The sequence below is a fragment of the Citrus sinensis genome, chromosome 7 (assembly GCF_022201045.2).
Source record: "Citrus sinensis cultivar Valencia sweet orange chromosome 7, DVS_A1.0, whole genome shotgun sequence".
Classification (NCBI taxonomy): Eukaryota; Viridiplantae; Streptophyta; class Magnoliopsida; order Sapindales; family Rutaceae; genus Citrus; species Citrus sinensis.
This window is the reverse complement of record NC_068562.1, coordinates 18819851-18841462: the sequence shown is the minus strand read 5'-3', so window position 1 is coordinate 18841462 and position 21612 is coordinate 18819851. Positions and strand designations below refer to the sequence as shown.

At 35.7% G+C, this 21612-nt stretch overlaps 1 pseudogene; it reads left to right on the top strand.

The window, feature by feature from the left end:
• The first annotated feature begins 2648 nt into the window (after positions 1-2648).
• Positions 2649-18122, top strand: LOC102619161 (SH3 domain-containing protein 1-like; annotated as a pseudogene).
• Positions 18123-21612: the final 3490 nt, after the last annotated feature.

Genomic DNA, 21612 nt, shown 5'->3' with positions numbered 1-21612 from the left:
GTTCGCCCCGAGTACCTGAGGTCTAGGAGGCGAAAATCCCTCGGAATGACTGCACTCATAATTTTTGCCGAAAGGAGGGACTCTCTGTCCAGCATTATCCTCCAACCAGATGCTCTGCTCCGTCCTTGCATGTCATCTATTACCTACGCTAATCTGTGCACTTTTTCTTCTAGTTGTACGACATGACCAGGGTCACGTACTGTAACCTGATCTCGTTCTTGCTCGACATCATGCATGTGTTGCCGAAGTTCTCTTTCCGCTGTATTCACCACTCCGTCATCGTTATCAAAGACCTACCTCCCCGGGGATTGATCTCCTCATCCATGGCTTTCTCCCAGTAGAGATGAGTTACCCACCTCACAACCAAATCTTCTGGTGGTCCGACCTCTCATCATTTTATCGTTGTTCCTTCTGTCAACGTGCCATGGTGTCATTCCACCACTTCTCACCCCCTCCTCTTGGACTCCCCTTCGCTCATTTCTCAACTCGTGTAAGATGGTTGTCAGGGTCTCCATTTGTTTCTCCATCCGTTCCATCCGCTCATACATTGCTTTTTCCCATGCCTCATTAGCTATCTCTCTCAATGTCACGAACTCATTAAGCCTCAAGTCACCTCCCTGTGCACTAGCTCCGCCCATATCCATTGTCACCTCACTTCTTTTCTTCTTCTCTTTATCAACAGAAGCTTTTTGCTCAGCTCCCCACAGACGGCGCCAAAATGTTGATGCAAGATTCTGGTGTCTGCTCGTTCTCTACCAGGATCCCTCCTCAACTCTCAAATTCACGACCAACAGCAGGTTCTCCTCGTAGCCCTTCTAACTGAGCAGAACAATGCCTTGTATAACTTCTACCTCAGCAGACTCCTACACACACAGAAACTGGTCACAGCACGTCGGGAGTTTTTCCGACGTAAACCCTCCGACGCTCAAGTCAGAAATGTCGGTTCACTTTTGTGGAAAACCCGGCCACTAATCTCGTGGCTGTTCTTTAATCTTTTAGACAATAAAAAATGCCTCCGAGTTTTTCTCCCATTTCTCAATGAAGATACTCTTTCTTAAATTCTAATGTGAAAATGTCTAACCCTTTTACCTTCGTTGATTACCTTTTTATAGCCTTCCTGTGAACCGATCCTCTATGATCCATGCCCATCACTTTCCCCAGCTCACGGAAGTGGATGCTTGAATGTCGTGGTTGTGGCTGAGTGGGTTTCATGCCTAGATTCTCGGATAGGAGTGCGTGTTTCGTTAACCATCATGGACCAGGTCTACCCACTTTAACCTCTAGCAGAAATGGCTTTCTGCTCCTAGTAGGAGGCCAGCTCGTGTTGTGGTCCCGAGGAGGGTGTCTTCGTGAACGAGCAGAATATTCCTGCCCGTGGAAAACTACTACCAAACTTCTGCTCATTTGCTCCATTGTAAAAAGGCTGGCTCCTCGTCCAGGGCATGGCTGGTCTTGTCGAAGTATATCGCCCAAACAATTACAGCAGTGCCCAAAAGGAGAATACAAAATATATTCAACCACTAAAAATAAAAGTCTTTTTTATTTTATTCCATCTTACTCGAATTTTATAAAACTAGTGAGTTTGTTGTAACCAATCTTATATGTACCTTTTTTTTGTCTAACCACGAGGTGGTCCTGAGTGGGCCCCAACTGTGGGAGACACCTTTAAGCCCGTACCACAACCCAGACTAATCCCCACTCGCACCGGGTCGGCCCGTAAGGGGTAAAGTGCTGGCCAAAGTGGTGACTCCATACGAGAACGAGACTTGAACCCCTAATCTCTCTTAAGGAGTGAGAGTGTCGACCCACTCACACCGATCAACTTTGGTTATCTTATTTGTACCTTTGAAATAACTGATAATACTCTTATCACCGAATGTTTAACTAACTCGTAACGTCGTAACGTAACTACCACATCAAACAAACACGTGGCCTCAGCTGTGGACTACAACCGCATAACCGTTCCATATATGGAGCAGTATGAAGCGGTGCAGTTAAAGCAGGTGTTTAAGAAGTGATTTAAGCTGATGCAAGCGTAAAATATAAGAAGAATAAAACAACTTCCTTCTACTGTAGCCAACAAAACAGAAATGGAGCTTTCTGGTAAGTTATTCTATTCAAAAGCTTCTGGGCTGTGCCATTTGGCTTTCAAATTTGGTCAACAAAAGTCTAACACGCTTTGTTCACACTTATAATTTTCTAAGAAAAGGGCATAGACACCCCCAACATTTAGACAAGGGATACAAAACTCTCTAATATTTAAAAAAGACATTTAGGCCCCATCTATTAACGGAAATAGTTTCTTTTAACATAAATTATAATTTTAACGTGTAATTACTGTTATACCCTTCTAACACATTAAAAAATAATTATTCATTGTACAATTTATTCCTATATTATTAATAAAATTACGAATATACCATCATTGCCCAATTCCTCTATTTAATTTTTTTTGTCAAATTTTCTTTTCAAGCTAAAAAAATTTAATCCATTACTCAAGAATTAAAATAAATAAAATTGGTTATTAATGACATAAGAATAACAATTCTCCATATGTCAATCATAAAAATAGTGAGGAGAAGAGAGCCAGGGGAATTGTTATCTATTTTTATTGTTATTGTTATTCTTATGAATAAGAATAACAATACAATCCAAGTAGTTGGCGGCCACACCACTATCATCTTCTCCTTTCAAACCTATAATTTTCTTTTTGCTTTGTCTTTTTTTATTTTCTGGAAAGAGCTGGCTTTCCTTGATTTTCACTTTTTGTCAAAAATTATTCATGCCTTTTTATTTTTCTCGATCACACTTTTTTTTTAAAATTACATGAGCTGTCAGAGTTGAGCCGTCGTTGCCTTTTGAAAGAAACAGTATGGAAGCTATCAAGAAACAGACAATCAAGCTGCGAGAACAAGTCGCCAAGCAGCAGCAAGTTTGTTTCTTCTTCTTTAAAAATTATTTAAACCTTTAGTTACTGAAATTTCTCAATTTCATTTTTTCATTAAATTTTTGATGATTTGTATAGGCAGTATTGAAGCATTTGCTGCATCTTGGTAATGAAAATGTTGCGGTTGATGAAGCTGAACTTGAGTGTCACCAACAACTTCAAAATCTGTACAATTCCACCAGGGCAGCTAAGGTACTATCCTCTCTGTTTTGGTATTGATTTATTGTGGCTTTTTGTAATTAAATATGATTTTTAAATAATAATTTTATCGAATATGGCACAAACAACTGTATTTTCTAGACTGAAGTTACAGGTATTTACCAATCGGAGCTTAATGTATGTTGAACGATCATGATGGTTTTTATGGTTTACCTGAGCAATAATTTGGAATATATGCTATGTAGCACAGCATTTTCACGGGAATATTGTCCGTGGCGTTGAAGGGCTTGTTGCAGTAAGCTTGAAACAAATGCAAATAGGTTGTTTGCTCTTGCTTTAATTATGATATTTGATTCTTTTTATTTCTTGACTAGTTTTTGTGTATAATATTTTTGTATTCAAATATTGTAGCGAGAGAGTTGACCGAAGATTGTTGCAAATATGGAGCGGAGAACCAAAGTGACAATTCTTGTGTTGCAAGAGCTGCTCTTCAATTTGGCACTTCGCATGATTTGATGGAAAATGAGAGGGAAGCTTTGCTTGGGATTCTTGGTGATCAGGTTATTAGTTCATCCCTAACTAGAAAATGATCCAAATTTAGAAAATTATATGTAAAATTACTACCAAGACTATTATCTTCTCATAAGGAAACTTAATTCTATGATATTGAATAAAAGAATCCATTTAAAAGTAACAACTCTGAAATATTTAATGTTTTAACATTGCTAGTGACATCCATGACTTAATAATTTTGTTGGGTCAAATGTTGAAGAAACCTTGTCTCTTTCTACATAACTAGCAAATGTATGCCTGGGACAAGTTACTGGCCTTGATTTCTCTCAATGGACTCCAAGCATTTTGGATAAAGACGCTTCCATCTGCACTAAAATCAAATCCATTTGAATGAAGGATGCATTTGGAAGCCTCACAGCCCTAATTGAAATACTTGCATAGGTTTATTTCTGTTTTTAACCATAAATACAGAAGGAAGAACCCTAACCTAGTACCAGTCATCCTAAGACCCAAAATTGCATAAAATATATTTATATATATATATATAGCCGAAGAAGACTCTGGCCAATCCCGTGGCCTGCTTGACGAACATCAACGACAGAGACGTCGTGCCCATCTTTCTTGGTGTGTGGAATATTAGGGGTCTTAACGACCCGATGAAGCAAAATGAAGTGGGGAAATTGATTCTAGAGCACAAGCTTTCTTTTGTTGTGTTAATTGAGACGAAAATAAAGAAAGTGAATAAAGACAGAGTTTTGAGAGCTATAACCCCGGGATATATGTATGTATGTATGTATGCCCAAATTCCATGATTATACTGGAGGAACTTTTTAATTATCGTTTTGGGCTTTCTTTTCTTTTTCTAATTATGTTACAGGTTTTTGGACATGTAGGTATCCGAGCCACTACGGACATTAATCAATGGAGCACCTTTGGAAGATGCTCGGCACCTGACTCACCGTTATGACAAACTCTAACATGAAGTTGAAGCCCAGGTAAGCTTTGAGGAAACATGCAGATGTATGAGGTTAGGTGAGAATTATGTTTGATTCATATTGAATATTTTTACCAGGCAGCTGAAGTATTGAGGCGCCAATCAAATATCAGGGAATCTGATATATCAGCAGAGAGTGCGATGAAGCTTCGAAATGCTGAAGCAAGATTGACTGAGCTTAAAGCTACAGTGCTGGCACTTGGCAGAGAAGCAAGTGCTGCCATGTTGTCAGTTGAAACACAGCAGCAGCAGATGACATATCAAAGACTTTTTGCTATGGTATATAAGTTAATATTTTCTTGTGTGCGCCTATGCATGTGTTGGCATTCTGCCTCTTATCTTCGTGCTATTGCCAACTTTTTATACAATCATAATGATTTCTGTTGTCTTGTGATAATATCATGCATGTCCAACAAAAGATGAGTCACATGTTGCTTTTTAAGTAAGCCAAAGTAGCACTTGTCCTTTTACTCGTTCATGCTTGCATGTTGGTCCAAGTGTCATTTGTTTGAGTTCCTACTTTGGCCTAGTCTGTCTTTCGTTGGATGCATCATCCTTTAACACTCCTTATGCATATTCAATCAAGTCTTGTAGAAGCTAAAACCTTCACACCCAAAGTTGATCGACATAACTTTTCAATAAATTAAAATTATGCAAATATTAAAACAGAGGAAATATTAAAATTGTAATAAGAAACATTTTAGTATGTCCTTTATTCTAGTGTTTGCATAATTTTAACTTATTGAATAATTTTTTAGTGCTTTTAACATTTCAATAGCATGAACTAACATGTCTATAGAAAAAAAAATCGCAAATTAAACTTAATTTTTGATGCAAGATGACCTGTCGTCATTCTATTAATGATTTTATTTGAATTTTCATAGCAGGTTTAGCTGTTGTTTGAAAGTTAAATAGTTGCTTACTTAGTTCTGTGTGCTAAGCTTGTATTAGTTGAAGAATTTGATCAATTCTCTGTTGGATCATAAACTTGATCCAAGATGAATAAATCAAGCCCAACTCATGGAAGGTTCCATGAGTAGGTATGGTTGGTGAGGTTTGAATTATTTGTGTTAGGTGTGTTAGGTGTGGTTGGTGAAGTTGGTGAGTGGTAGGTTTTAATGGATGGTGAGGATTTGTTTATTAGTTGAATAAATGAATGGTTATGATTAGTTTGTTTCATGTATAAATACCCCCTCTCCCCTTTGGTTTAAACATCAAGTGAAGCAGCAAAATCTCTAAGGTGTAGAGAGTGAAAAATAAGAGTTGTAATTGGTGAGGAGTGTTGTTGAAGAAATAAAATAGTGTGTTTTTTGTGTGTTTTAATTGTTAATCCTCCAACAAAGTGGTATCAGAGCTAGTGCTTGATGCTATATATAGTCATATAGCATATCAAATCGAAGATCTCGACGAGAGGAACGTGACGCCGCAAAACTCATCCCGATCCGAGACCGGACGCGCCCACACTTGCCGCCGGAAGTTTTCTGTCCTAAAGCTGAGTCGACTCACCGAGTTGAACCAAGCTGAGCCGAACTGAACCAAGCCGAGCCGAGCTGAACCGAATCAAGTCGAACCGAGCCAACTCGAGCTGAACCAATCCGGACCGAACCGAGACTACCAAGCCGGTGTTGACCGTTGACCGACGTTGACCGTTGACCACCGTTGACCGTTGACCGAAAGTTGACTCGAGTCCTTCCCAAGGTTTTTCGACGTGCCGGATCCATCTGTGCATTCAGAATCTCCAAATTCTCACTCAATTTGTGAGTTATGGCAAACGGTGGTATGATGTCATTTCAAGTTCCACAATTAAAAGGAAGTAAGTTTGACAATTGGACTATTAAAATGAAGGCTCTATTGGGTGCACATGACGTATGGGATGTCGTGGAGAAAGGCTTTATTGTGCCAGAAAATGAAGCCACTTTAACTGCGGCGCAGAAGGAGAATTTAAAAGACTTGAAGAAGAAAGAGAATAAAGCAAAGTATCTCATCTTTCAATCATTAGATGAAGATGCTTTTGAAAAGATTGCTGGTACAACCTCCTCAAAAGAAGCATGGGAGAAACTAGAGACCTCTTACAAAGGAGCGGAGCAAGTTAAGAAGGTTCCTCTCCAAACATTACGAGGAGAATTTGAGTCCTTATACATGAAGGCGTCGGAGTCAATTTCTGACTACTTTACTCGAGTTGTGACCGTTTCCAATGAATTAAAAAGAAATGGCGAGGAGTTAAAAGAGGTAAGGATCATTGAAAAGATACTTCGATCAGTAGACTCGAAGTTTGATCATATTGTTGTGACAATTGAAAAAACAAGAGATCTGGAGGATATGACGATCGAGCAACTTCAAGGAAGGTTGCAAGCCTATGAAGAAAAACAAAAAAAGAAGCAAGGAATCGAAGAACAACTTCTCAAGATGGAAGTCAATCCAAAGAAAAGAGAAGAAAGCTCTGACAACGAGAGAAGGCACTATGTCCGAGGTAGAGGTCGAGGACGAGGTAGAGGTCGTGGTCATGGACGAGGTTGGAATTTCAACAACAACTCCAATTATGCCAAAGGAGAAAGCTCAACCAGAGGACGAGGCAGAGGCAATTCAAGATCGAGGTATGACAAATCCCAAGTACAGTGCTATAATTGTCAAAAGTTTGGGCATTATGCTTCAGAATGCAGAGCTCCAAGCACCAGAATTGAAGAGAAAGTGAACTATGCTGAAGAGAAAAATGGTGAAGATGGCACACTTTTACTAGCACGCAATGACACAAGTGGAGGTCAAGAAAATACATGGTATCTTGACACAGGTGCTAGCAATCATATGAGTGGAAACAGAAGCATGTTCGTGCAACTAAGTAAATTTGTGAATGGTAGTGTCACTTTTGGAGATGATTCAAAAGTACCAGTGAAGGGTAGAGGTAACATTCTTTTTCGTGCAAAAGATGGTAGCCACCAAATAATTTCGAATGTTTACTATGTGCCCAATATGAAAAGCAACATTCTTAGTTTAGGTCAACTTTTAGAAAAGGGCTATGATATTCACTTAAAAGATTATAGTCTTTTTCTAAGAGATGACAAAGGAAATCTAATTACAAAAGTGAGAATGTCAAAGAATAAAATGTTTCCTTTAAATATTCAAAATGATGTTGCAAAATGTCTCAAAGCCTGTCACAAAGATCAATCCTGGACTTGGCATCTTCGATATGGGCATCTCAACTTTGGAGGACTGGAGCTACTATCTAAGAAGAACATGGTGAAAGGCTTACCATACATCAATCACCCTGATCAACTTTGTGAAGGATGTTTACTTGGCAAGCAGTTCAGAAAGAGCTTTCCAAAGGAGTCAAACTCAAGAGCTCAGAAGCCACTCGAGCTCATTCATACTGATGTGTGCGGTCCATTCAAGCCAAACTCCCTTGGTAAAAGTAACTACTTCCTTCTTTTTATAGATGATTTTTCAAGAAAAACTTGGGTGTATTTTTTGAAGCAAAAATCAGAAGTCTTTGAAGCTTTCAAGAAGTTTAAAGCTGCAGTTGAAAAAGAAAGTGGATGCCAAATTAAAGCCATGAGATCTGATCGAGGTGGAGAGTTCACTTCCAAAGAATTTTTAGAGTTTTGTGAAGCAAATGGAATTCGACGCCCTTTGACAGTTCCAAGATCCCCCCAACAAAATAGTGTTGCAGAAAGGAAGAACATAACCATCCTCGACATGGCAAGAAGCATGCTTAAGAGTAAGAGGCTACCCAAAGAATTTTGGGCTGAAGCAGTTGCATGTGCAATCTACTTATCCAATCGATCTCCAACAAGAAGCGTGTGGGGCAAGACGCCACAAGAAGCTTGGAGTGGAAGAAAACCCGGCATCACCCATCTAAGAGTTTTCGGAAGCATTGCCCATGTACATGTACCAGACGAAAGTAGAGCCAAGATGGATGACAAAAGTGAGCAGTTCATCTTCATCGGCTACGACAACAACTCCAAAGGATACAAGCTTTACAATCCAAACAACGGAAAGATCGTGATCAGTCGAGATGTAATTTTTGATGAAGAAGGAGAATGAGATTTTGGCTCTGGTGTGGATGACTTCAACTTCTTTCCCATTGAAGAAGATGATCATACACAGATAAAACAAGTAGACGAACAACAAGAGCCTGCCACTCCACCTATCTCACCAGCACCAACCACATGCGGGAATTCACCGCCGTCTTTCTTAAATGAAAGAACAGAAGAACGTACAAGGAGTCTTCAAGATCTCTATGAGGTAACTGAGAGACATGATAATCTTACTCTCTTTTGCCTCTTTGCTGATTGTGAGCCAGTCAACTTCCAAGAAGCTGCACTAGATGAGAAGTGGAGAATTGCAATGGATGAAGAAATCAAAGCCATTGTGAAGAATGATACTTGGGAGCTTACTACTCTTCCAAAAGGTCACAAGGCGATTGGTGTCAAATGGGTGTATAAAACAAAAAGAAATGCGAAGGGAGAAATTGAAAGGCACAAGGCGAGGCTAGTTGCAAAAGGCTATAGTCAAAAGGCTGGCATAGACTATGACGAGGTATTTGCTCCTGTAGCTCGACTTGAAACTATTAGACTTATTATTTCTTTGGCTGCTCAGAACAAGTGGAAGATTTTTCAAATGGATGTGAAGTCTGCTTTCTTGAATGGATTCCTTGAAGAAGAAGTTTACATCGAACAACCATTAGGCTATGTGGTGAAAGGACATGAAGACAAAGTTTTGAGATTGAAGAAAGCTCTTTACGGGTTAAAGCAAGCACCAAGAGCATGGAATAGAAGAATTGACAAGTATTTTCAAGAGAAAGGCTTCACCAAATGCCCATATGAGCATGCTCTCTACGTCAAAGAAAATGATGGAGATATTTTGATTGTGTGCCTGTATGTGGATGATCTCATCTTCACTGGAAGTAATCCAAGCTTGTTTGAAGAGTTCAAGAGAGTAATGATCAAAGAGTTCGAGATGACTGACATCGGATTGATGGCATATTACCTTGGCATTGAAGTCAAGCAAAAGGAAGAAGGCATATTTATCTCCCAAGAAAGCTATGCAAAGGAGATTCTCAAGAAGTTCAAGATGAATGATTGTAAGCCTATAAGCATGCCAGTGGAATGCGGAGTCAAGTTATCCAAACATGATGAAGGCGAAGATATAGATCCAACATTCTTTAAAAGTTTGGTTGGAAGCCTACGTTATTTGACATGCACAAGACCAGATATCCTTTATGCTGTTGGACTTGTGAGCCGATACATGGAGAATCCAAAGACCACCCATTTTAAAGCTGCAAAAAGAATCCTTCGCTACATCAAAGGTACAACTAATTTCGGCTTGCTATACTCATTTTCTAATGACTACAAGCTTGTTGGATATAGCGATAGCGATTGGGGTGGAGATGTAGATGATCGAAAGAGCACCACGGGATTTGTGTTCTTCATGGGAGATACTGCTTTCACATGGATGTCAAAGAAGCAACCAATTGTCACGCTATCCACCTGTGAAGCTGAATATGTAGCTGCCACATCAAGTGTTTGTCATGCAATTTGGCTTAGAAATTTGCTGAAGGAGTTGAGTTTGGTACAAGAAGAGCCAACCGAGATTTGTGTTGATAACAAATCAGCAATTGCCCTATCCAAGAATTCAGTCTTTCATGATCGAAGTAAACACATAGACACTCGTTATCATTTCATAAGAGAGTGTATTGCAAGAAAAGAAGTGCAAATCAAGTATGTAAAATCACAAGATCAAGCAGCTGATATCTTCACTAAGCCACTCAAGCAAGAAGACTTTGTAAGATTCAGAAGTTTGCTTGGTGTCACAGGATCAAGTTTAAGGGGAGGTGTTGGATCATAAACTTGATCCAAGATGAATAAATCAAGCCCAACTCATGGAAGGTTCCATGAGTAGGTATGGTTGGTGAGGTTTGAATTATTTGTGTTAGGTGTGTTAGGTGTGGTTGGTGAAGTTGGTGAGTGGTAGGTTTTAATGGATGGTGAGGATTTGTTTATTAGTTGAATAAATGAATGGTTATGATTAGTTTGTTTCATGTATAAATACCCCCTCTCCCCTTTGGTTTAAACATCAAGTGAAGCAGCAAAATCTCTAAGGTGTAGAGAGTGAAAAATAAGAGTTGTAATTGGTGAGGAGTGTTGTTGAAGAAATAAAATAGTGTGTTTTTTGTGTGTTTTAATTGTTAATCCTCCAACATTCTCTAACTTTTTACTCCAACCCAAATAAATCAGGGGCAAATGTTAGTTAATCAAGTGATTAAAATTCATCCTGCAATTCTTATATATTTACATCCCTTGATCAATACAAGGACATGCACTTTGGTTCGAGAAACTTTCTTTTACTTATGAACGCCTATCTTTCTGACAGTATTGAATTAATTCAACACTATTTTGAAATGTTACAATAACATATGCTATTCTAAAGAATACAACAAAAAGTAAAAGCATGTAAACTCTCAATATCTACAACCAATGGACGTGAAATCAACTCTTCTTAAATTGAAAGTACAGACTGATATTATAGTTGCTGAGCGTTCCTAGTATTCGTTCATGACTGGGGTTTGTTGTGTATTAAATTGTTCTTCTTGTCAAGGTTTCTGTCAAGTGCATTTCTTTCTTAACCTTTTCCATTGGTTAGTGGTTTTATTGCTACTTTCTTGGTCTTGGGCCTTTGCAGGTGGATGCTGAGAAAACATATCATCAACACGTGATTGCTATTTTAGAGAAATAAGCTGTATACTGAGGTTTGGGACTATGCATCCAAACTTGATTGTCTGCATCTTTCTGTCTCTTCGAGCATTCTCTTCTTGTTGACTGCTGATAATATTGCATTTATCATTTTCGTCTCTCTCAAAAGAATAATTGTGACTTTGTATGCTTTTCCAACCCTTGCTACTCGAATTAGATGATCCTACAGGAGCAATCAGATGAGTCCTTCTCACAACATTTGACTTTGAAGATGGATGTGAGTGCCCCATGTGTCGGTCAGACTATTGATTCAAATGGAGCTGATTTACAAACGCATATTAACAAGAATGATGACTACTTTATAGTGAAAGTAAGGCTTTTGCTCTCTTGCATAGTTGAAAGTCCCCCTATTGCTCTCCTACTAAAATATCTTAAGAAATAACATAAAAGAGATATAAACAAAATGGGGTGCTGTCTTTGAAGATTTATTTCATTTTATTTTTTTCAAAAGAAATTTGCTTTATTTTACATGAAAGTTTCGTTAATTTGTTGAATTGGAAACTTATCAATTAATTTGATGTTGCGTTGTCTTTTGCTTAACACATTGCATTCTTATTTTAATTTTGGAACAATAAATTCTTTTCTACTATCACTACCATCTGTTCAAGTATTTGCATTATCGCACAACGTCTATGGAAGCAGTGATTAATATTGAAAGTGGAAGATGTACATCTGTATCCTTTCACCCTAGATAAATTGTTATGTGATTGTAGGACATCACCGTAACAATCTTTTAAAATTTATTAGTTAGCACCTTGGAAATTCTTTCCCCCCAATAAATTGCACTAGAAATTGTCAAAATGTGGTGCTGAGGAAGTCATTCTCTGGGAGCTTCTTGTAGGAGAACAAGGCTTTTAAGCATGAGATTTGGCAAACACTAATGAATTACAAACACTACTAGAAAAATGGTCTTTTGTGACACTTGTCTTCTGACACTTTGTTATAAAGTATCAGTAATTACATGTATTTGGGGCATTTTCCGTGTTTAACAGATAAGTATCACAAATTACTAATACTACGGTGTCAGTAAATCAAATATCACAGATTCGTGACACTAAAGTATTAGTAGTTAAAAAAATAAAATTTTAATTTTGTATCTACTAATAATCGAACTGAAGACCTCTAAGCCATAACCTTTTTATTTTAACCGCTATACCACTCGGCCACAAATTGCATTTTTGAACTTATAAATTAATAAATAAATAAATAAATATTATAACTTAAAACCTAAAACCTAAAAATCTTTCATGTTCTGTGTGAAACCTAAAACCTAAAATTTTTTGTTAAAGTAAAAAATCTATCTCACGGCCGCCGAAGCTTTCTTCCTTCTCTCTCCTTCCCTCTCTCTCGCTCTCTTTCTCTCTCTAACAATGATCTACCTTGAAAGCCGCCTTTGTCAAAACCTTGAAACCCGTCGTCCTTAAGCTAAAATATCCCTGAAAAGAACCCATAAAGTGCTGTGAAGAATTTGGGCAAAGCTAAGGTTTGAAAGTCCGAATCAGTGTTGTGGTAACTCTTTGTCTCATTCTCTATTCTCATTGTTTAAGTATTTATCTATTAATTGATTGATGTTTATTGAGTGCAAATGAGAGCTTACACTTGTTTGGAAATCTAGTCATCTAGGGTTTTTGTTGCTTATAATCTAATTTATTGTTTAATAAAATAAATAAAACCAGCTTTATTATAGGTGGAATTCAGTTTATTAAGTGAAAGAATGATTACAATCGGTGATTATGGATTTAGGTTGAATGCAATTTGTTCATTAAAAGAATAATGGCAATCGACAATCATGGGTTTAGTATGTATTATATATTTCGTTTAATGGTGTGTATGAAAACCCAAACCTAAAATTTTCTTAAGTAAAAATCTCCATTCTCCCTCACGAAATTATGCTGAAAATTTGAGGATTGATAGACTGTTGTTGTGAACTTGGTTGTTTCTGAACTTGACTAAATGACTTTCAATTGATTTGAAAGTTTGATTAAACTAAGTTTAAATGAGAACATTTTAATTCTGGAAATTTTGGAATGAATTGGGTTTATATTTGATTTTGAATGGATTTCTCAATATGGTTGGTTGTTGTCCAATTTTATTAGAAATTACATATGTGCCATGTTTGATATTGCAAACGTATAGTCTAACAGAGTTAGAATAAGCTGAAATTCGGATAATCTACACTTCTATTTGCATACTTCGAATCTGGAAAATTTTATTTTGATTGAACTTGTAATTTATTTTTAATGATTTTTCAAACTCTGCTATCTCTGTCGTAACTTCTTTTGACAGAACTGGTCATTAATTTTTGATCATATCAAACACCAGTCTAATGATATCGGAATAGCCTCAAATTTTAATATGTTGTTGACTTATATGTCCACTTAAAATCTGAAAAGTATCATTCTGATATATTTAGTATTTTAAATTTAATATATATTCAAACACCTGCTGCTACTTTTACAGTTTCATATGCAATTTTGACAGAACTGTTCATTAATCTTTGATCATATCAAACACCAGCCTAATGATATTGGAATAGCCTCAAATTTTAATATGTTGTTGACTTATATGTCCACTTAAAATCTGCAAAGTATCATTCTGATATATGTAGTATTTTAAATTTAATATATATTCAAACACCTGCTGCTACTTTTACAGTTTCATATGCAATTTTGACAGAACTGTTCATTAATCTTTGATCCTATCAAACACCAGCCTAATGATATCGGAATAGCCTCAAATTTTAATATGTTGTTGACTTATATGTCCACTTAAAATCTGGAAAGTATCATTCTGATATATTTAGTATTTTAAATTTAATATATATTCAAACACCTGCTGCTACTTTTACAATTTCATATGCAATTTTGACAGAATTGTTCATTAATGTTTGATCCTATCAAACACCAGCCTAATGATATCAGAATAGCCTCAAATTTTAATATGTTGTTGACTTATATGTCCACTTAAAATCTAGAAAGTATCATTATGATATATTTAGTATTTTAAATTTAACATATATTCAAACACCTGCTGCTACTTTTACAGTTTCATATGCAATTTTAACTTATACACTTGCTTTTTTCTTTGCCATTTTGCTTTTGATATGAAATGAGTTTGTTTCTTTTCTTCTTTTCTTTACACTCTTATTATCTTCGTTGGGCATATATTTTAACAGACATGCTCTTGTGGAATGGCTTGCAATTTTATCCACTGTTTCCGCAACCCTGGCGGAGACTATGAATGGGCTGATTGGGATAACCCACCTCCGAGATATTGGGTGAAAAAGATGGCTGCTTTATTTGGTTATTCTGATGAATCTGGGACCTGGAATCAAGAACGCTAAGGACAAACGAGGAACAAGATAGATTCAACTAATGCCGACAGGTATGCTTTTATTACTAGTCATAGACACTAAAAACTGTACTTGGTATATATGAACTCTTGTTTATTTAATTCACTTTCTGTTATTTGAATTTTTTAGTTTAAACTTCCATGTTTGACCGATGATTTTGAGAGGTTTCTTCATAGTATCGTTTTCTTCATTTGTGTTTTCTTCAAGTCTCCTAACTCGGTTTTCTTAGAAGCAATGAATGATGAAAAGATGTTCTTTCAATGCAATATTTAAAGAAAGTTCTTCTGTTGGTTTTTTGGTCTATTGTTCGAGTTTAAAACTCACTTTCAAAAATGTATGATTAGTATGTGGCGTAATGACCATGTTGCAAGCATGGCAAGAAAATAATTAGATTCAACAAGAAGCCTTTGGTGATGTAGCATTGCAATCTTATGTACAAGGGATGATGATCCAAACTATGATCAAATTTCGTTATTTAATGTATTTACTGCTGATGTTCGAAATCTTCTGGTTATTTATGGTTTTGTAATTTCTTATGCAGGCATCATTACAGAAGGTCTAGATCAAGGGAGGCTGATCGTGTGAAAAGTGGTTCTGGCAGAAGCCATGATGATGAACGTCAATTGTTCATGAAACAACTTGGAGTCGGAGGCGCTCCAATTATCACAGTGAAAGCAGAAGTGATGAGGCTAATTCTTATAGAAGTTGGTCAGATAGGGACAGAGACTAATTTTTATGTATTGAATTTGGATTATTTAGTTATGAGAGTAGGATATCTCATATTTTGGCTATTGAAGTTCAATTTGTAATATATACTAATAATATTTAAATGTGAAATGAAAGATTTTGTGATATAAATCAATTTCTTTTTGTTATTTTGTGGTGCTTTTAATTTTACAAATAAATCAATAGGCAATGATCCAATTTAATTTTTTATTTTTTAAAAAATAAATTAACTAGTGATACCATGGTAACAGTAATCATAGACACTAATAAAATATCAATAACTACTAATACTATGGTGTCATAATATCGGTGATACTGTAGTAATAGTAATCACTGACACCACTTACAAGTGTCACTATTTTTCTGACTCCCAGATTACTGACACAATTAACAAGTGTCAGTAAAAGTAATTTCTGACACTATTCTAAAGTCAGTAAAGACCATTTTTCTAGTAGTGAAAAGAGATACGGGTCGGATGCCTCAATTCTAGATAGAATGCATTAGCTAATTGAAGCTATCATTCGTCTTTGCTATCAATATTCCAACAACATCAAAGCTGAGTTAGTCATTACCGAGATACATTCCAATGAAAGTCAAACTACTGCAAAGTTGTGTGGCCACTCACAATGTAGTAGGTGATATGAAGTCTTGATATTGCTTATGGATACAAGGCTGATAGCTCAACATTTGATCCCTCTTAAGATTTTCTCTTAAGTTGGTTGGTCCTTTTTATGATTATGGTTGAGTTATGATCCTCTTTACTTGGTTTACCTCAAAAAACTATATTTGTATAGATGTGAGTAATGTGAAATCACGGCAATCTATGCATTTGATGAGAAATCTGGCCCAGAAAGCTTATCCTGTTAAGTAGAGGAACTTGACTGACCATAAACTGTCATATTAAATCCATCACTTGAAAGATGTCGGACGCTTGTAACCCTAATTATCTATGGCCTTCTTGTGGCATAAGCTATGCTTTGTGGAGAATAGTCAAAATTTGAGAATTAGATTTCCATCTATAATTTAAACAACTACATTAAGTCATACAAAACTCATATATGGGACTATGATAATTGTTGGTAGCTTAGTAGTTCTGGATATTGTCTGAAACGTATTGTTTTCCTAGTAAAATAAAATTTTGTTTCTAGTATATCCTTGTTTGTCATGATCATAGCTGTTATAACAGATGCTGCTGCTACTGTTGCTGCTTTTGTTAATTTTTTTTTAATATTAAGTTTTATTTATCCCATTATCTTGCAGGTTATACATCTATTTGATGCTCAAGTAGATGGGGAGTTAAGTCCATTAGTTGATGATTATGTCGTGGTTTGCCAGGTACTTTCTCCTTTACTAGTCCAAACAACAGTATATAGACTTTTATTTTCCGCCATTAACTTATCCTTCTAACAACTTATTATATGCGGAATTTAGAACTAGTATTTATACTTATTTGATATTCAAAGCTCATGGCATTTTGTTCTTAAAATGAGTTAACAAATAACAACTGCAATGATGGTTGGTTTTCTCTTTTCCTGTCGTATTCCCTATTACATTGAAGTGCAAATCAGAATATAGTAAGGCTGTCAGCACAATTCTAGACCACTCAGTTTACCCCTCTAAACTGTGATTTTTTTATGTTTGCTTGGTTATTTTGTCTGAAACCTAATTCTGATCTTGGCTTTTAATTGTATTTTGAAAAATGATAGAAAATTGCATTAAAAAAATTTATTTCAAGGATTATAGTTTTCGTTGTTGACTAAATCCATTTCTATAAGATAAACAGATTCCTCATGGAAGAGAGGAGGAGTACAAGTGAGAACAATTCATAATCCTTCGTAGGATGAAGTAATTTTACGGATACTTTATATGCGTATGCTTTTTATAAGTTTTTAGCTTTGCTGTGCTTTCAATTTATTATTCTTTCTAGAATGAAGTAATTTTGTGGATACTTTATACGTGTGTACTATTTATAGGTGATTTGTTTTTTTTTAAAAAAGCTTAGTTGTCATTTGCCTGCTTTGACAATAAATCCTAGTGAAATTACTATATCCTCTGTTCAAAGGGATGAAATGAATCTGAATATTTTGATGATTATCAAGGATTTAACTCTTTTGGAATTGCTAAAAATCAAATTTATGCCTTATGCAGACAACTTTCACCTAGAAAACACTGTCTTGCTAATCTTAAAAGCAAACTGAGGAGCTCTAATCTTATATTTTCATTTTAAAATTTCATGTGAATTCATATCTTGCTGTGCTTCCATGGCTAATGAAATTATTTCAGTAATCACAAACTAATTCACTCATTCCAAATAAAAGAATTAGCATGTTTTGCTTCAATTATTTCACCTCAAGTCTTTGAATGGTCAACTTCCTTTGAATTTACCTTTTTGGCTATAATTTCTCAAGGTGGCTCCTACTGGATGGTCAGAAGGTGAATGCAAGGGCGGGGCTAGTTGGTTTCCATAGGCTTATGTAGAAAGATAGGAGAAAGCCCCAGCTAGTAAGATATCAAAAACAAACTCATCATCTGAATGTGATATTTCTCAATGAACTCTTGCCAAGTATCCATATGTCCTTTTTATTGTATTATATTGCCATTTTAGTTAACTGATCAACTTTGACAATTTATAAGATAAGTGGTTTGATTGCTTCTCTTAATGAAAACTTGCTAAGCTTCAAGTAATATCTGTCATCATATTTTAATATTTGTATTCATATCAAAGTCGAGGAGAATATATGTAGTATATAACAACTCTGTTTCTGAGTTTCCTCAAAACAAAACTACATGGCATATCATGTTTAGCAGCAAATTTTTACCACTATTTCTTCCCAGTTTTGGTTTACTCTCCTTGAATTGAAAGTTATACTTGTAGCTTGATCACAAAGTAAGTCAAATCAATCAAAATACCTTTGTGGAGGTTGAATTCAAAATTTCTCAAGTTTCACACTTTGTGAAACTTTCCAATCATAAAGTTAGTAAATCTGTGGGCATTAACTTGCTAATTTCTAGTTGCATTCGGGGAGTGTATGATAGAATCTGAATCACTTACATAATGTTCATCTTCATCTTCCACTTGAAGGTATTGAAAATTTAAACTAATGAAACTTTCCAGTCATAAAATTATGAAATATGTGGGATTGACTTGTAAATATTTAGTAACATTCAGCACAATTTGTATTAATTGCCATATCTTTATCTTTATTAACTTGTAAATTATGAAACTGATATACAAAAACCTAATGTTAAATCCTAATTATCTTTAGTTTTTAAAATTGATGAGGAGATATGAAATTCTGGTGTGGTGAATTTGAGAGCCTTAGCTTTGAGAATATTGCTTCATCTTTGCTAGAATGATGTTGTGAGCGTTGTTGTGAGCTTTGTTGTGGCGAGGCAATGACCTTCCACTGAATTTTTTGTCAAGCTTCAACTTTATTAGATGTATGCCTTTCTTCACGAAATGTCTGGGTCTATCTCTGAATTTGGTGTTAATGCTGCAAGTGAAGAAAATGATGACAACGCCATAATTGTTCTTGTTTAAAGTAAAATAGGCTAGCAAGTGCATCTGGGTTTCTTATGATTGTAAAACTATTCCGAATATAGTTTCTAAATGAATGGTATAAAGTGGCTACTTTTTAACATTAAAGATAGTGATCTCATTTAAGTATGCTGCACAGTATAGGGAAGCTATTACAATGGACGGATATGGGTTTGGAACCATCCTGCTTCAAATCCAGATATACAAAACATGATGCTCAGCTTTTTAAGTGTAGAGACGAATACAAAGTGGTTGGGAGTTAGAAGCTACATAATGCTCAATGCTACTACAATTTCCAAAAAAAAAAAATATATTAAGCAAACCTGATTAGTACTTAAAAAGATCTTAGTTAAACTATTTATTAATTTCAATGATAAAATCTTGTTGGAATAAGATTGTCTATAACAAAATAGGAACAAGAAGTTATGAACATTTCAACAAGATAAAACCATCTGCGTCGCCAATAAGGATTCACATATAGAACAACAACAATTCCAAATATCACAATTACGTAAGATGTTGTAAAAATAATAAAGAAATTGTCCATATCAATTAAATTATCATTTTCTTCATTGGTAGTTGAAGCCTCTGGCATAGTTACTGGTGATCTACAAATGGGCAATGGCAGTCCGCAAAGAAAATGATTTCCCTCATAACTACTCTCGCTGAAGGTTGCAAATTGTGCAGTCCATTCTGGGATCTTACGCGATAAGTTATTGTGTGCCACACTAAAAACAACCAATGTATTTAACTCCACAAGTTGAGGAGGGATTTTCCCATTCAATTGGTTGTAGGAGAGATCCAAACTTTCAATATGCTTCAAGTTTGAAAATGTTGATGGGATTGTTCTTATCAACTCATTGTGTGATAGATTCAATGTTTGAATCCTGGTCAAATTTCCGATTTGAGGAGGAATATGACCGATTAGCTTGTTACAAGAAAGATCAAGTCCTGATAGGTAGCTAACCACTCTTCCTTGGTAAGTGTAGGCAATGTTCTTTACTGTGAATTCAAAAATTTCAAGGATTTTCTTTTCTCTGTATATATAAATGTTTTTCACGAGAAAAGATGTTTCAAATGGCTTAAGACTAGAACCATTGCTATAACTTTCATGAAGTGTGGTGTTATCAAATCAAGGAGGAATCAAACCATGAAGATTATTATTAGAAAGATCTAACAACTGTAGTTGGTTCAATCTACACAATTGAACTGGCACTTTACCTTCAAGATTATTGTGAGCCAAGATAAGGTGGCTTAATTGAGAAAGCCCATCAACCAAATCTGGAATGCTGCCATTCAAGCGGTTATAGCTAAGATCTAATATCATAAGGGAAGAGTAATTAAATAATGTACCTTATTTTAGCTCTCCATCTAACATATTTTTCGACAAGTGAACTTGTTCGATAGAGACATGAAGGAAACAAGATGGTAAACTCCCAGATATGTTGTTGTTTGAAATGTCCAAAATCTGAAGTGAATCAAGGTGACAAAAGTCCACTACAATAGGACCTTCAAGATGATTTCCGGGCATTATAATATGTAACTCTGTGAGATTACCTAACCATCGTGGAATTTTACCTGAGAAACTGTTATTATTAAGATACAATCCTTTCTAGTGAGGAGCATTTAGACAAACTTTGTGGGATTTCTCCTACGAAGTGATTGCCCTCTAATAGTAACCATCTTAAGTTTGTCAGGTTAAAATTTCTTGAGAACATATGACCTTCTAGGCTGTTGTTTGATAACGCAAGAAACTGCAAGTTGAAGCAACCCATGGCCAAGTGCTCAAGGATTTCACCAGTCAATTGATTGTTGGATAAGTCCAAAATTTGGAGGAAGTTCATATTACCAAACGAAGAGGGAATGCTACTGTCCAAAGCATTCATGGAAATGTTGAAGACTTTTAAACTTGGTAAAATATCTCCAATTTCTAGTGGAATGCGGCCTTGGAAGTTGTTGTTGGAGACATCCAACAGTCTTAATTGTTTGTGTGAATGAATTGGCAAGCGGAAAGGTCCTGCAAGAGAATCATTGACGAGCGAAAGTTGTCTCAATTTTGTGTTGTTTTCCAACAACCAATTTGGAAATTCTCCATTCATCTTTACGTGTGAGAGATCAACATTCATGATGGTTGTCGAAACCAGCAAAAATAAATACCTACTCTAAATAAATTGTGTATAGTGATTAAGCAGGGTCGTGTCCACAGAGATCGATAATTATTTAAATCCTTTTAAAATATAAATCGTAAAATGGGGGAATTGTTGACAATAATAAAAATCAAATTTAAATAACAAGAACGCAAATTAAAATTGTAATTCAAATTGGAGAAAGCTCTGGTTGAATGAATTAACTCAGCTTGTTTCGACTATTGATCATTGATTCAAATATAAATTATTACTACTTATGAATAGACTGGTTATAGCTACTGAGACCCTCTAATAGTCAATCTCTCCTTAACTAGTCGATAACCAAGGTACGACCGTTGGTTATTTCCCTAATCAATAAACAATCCTAGATACGATCATATGATTTAATCAATTGACAGCCTGAAAAACCAGAGAAACCCAAATCCTAATTAACAAACGCATACGATGATTCATTTAAATTAGATTATTTATTCTCATAACACAACTCACT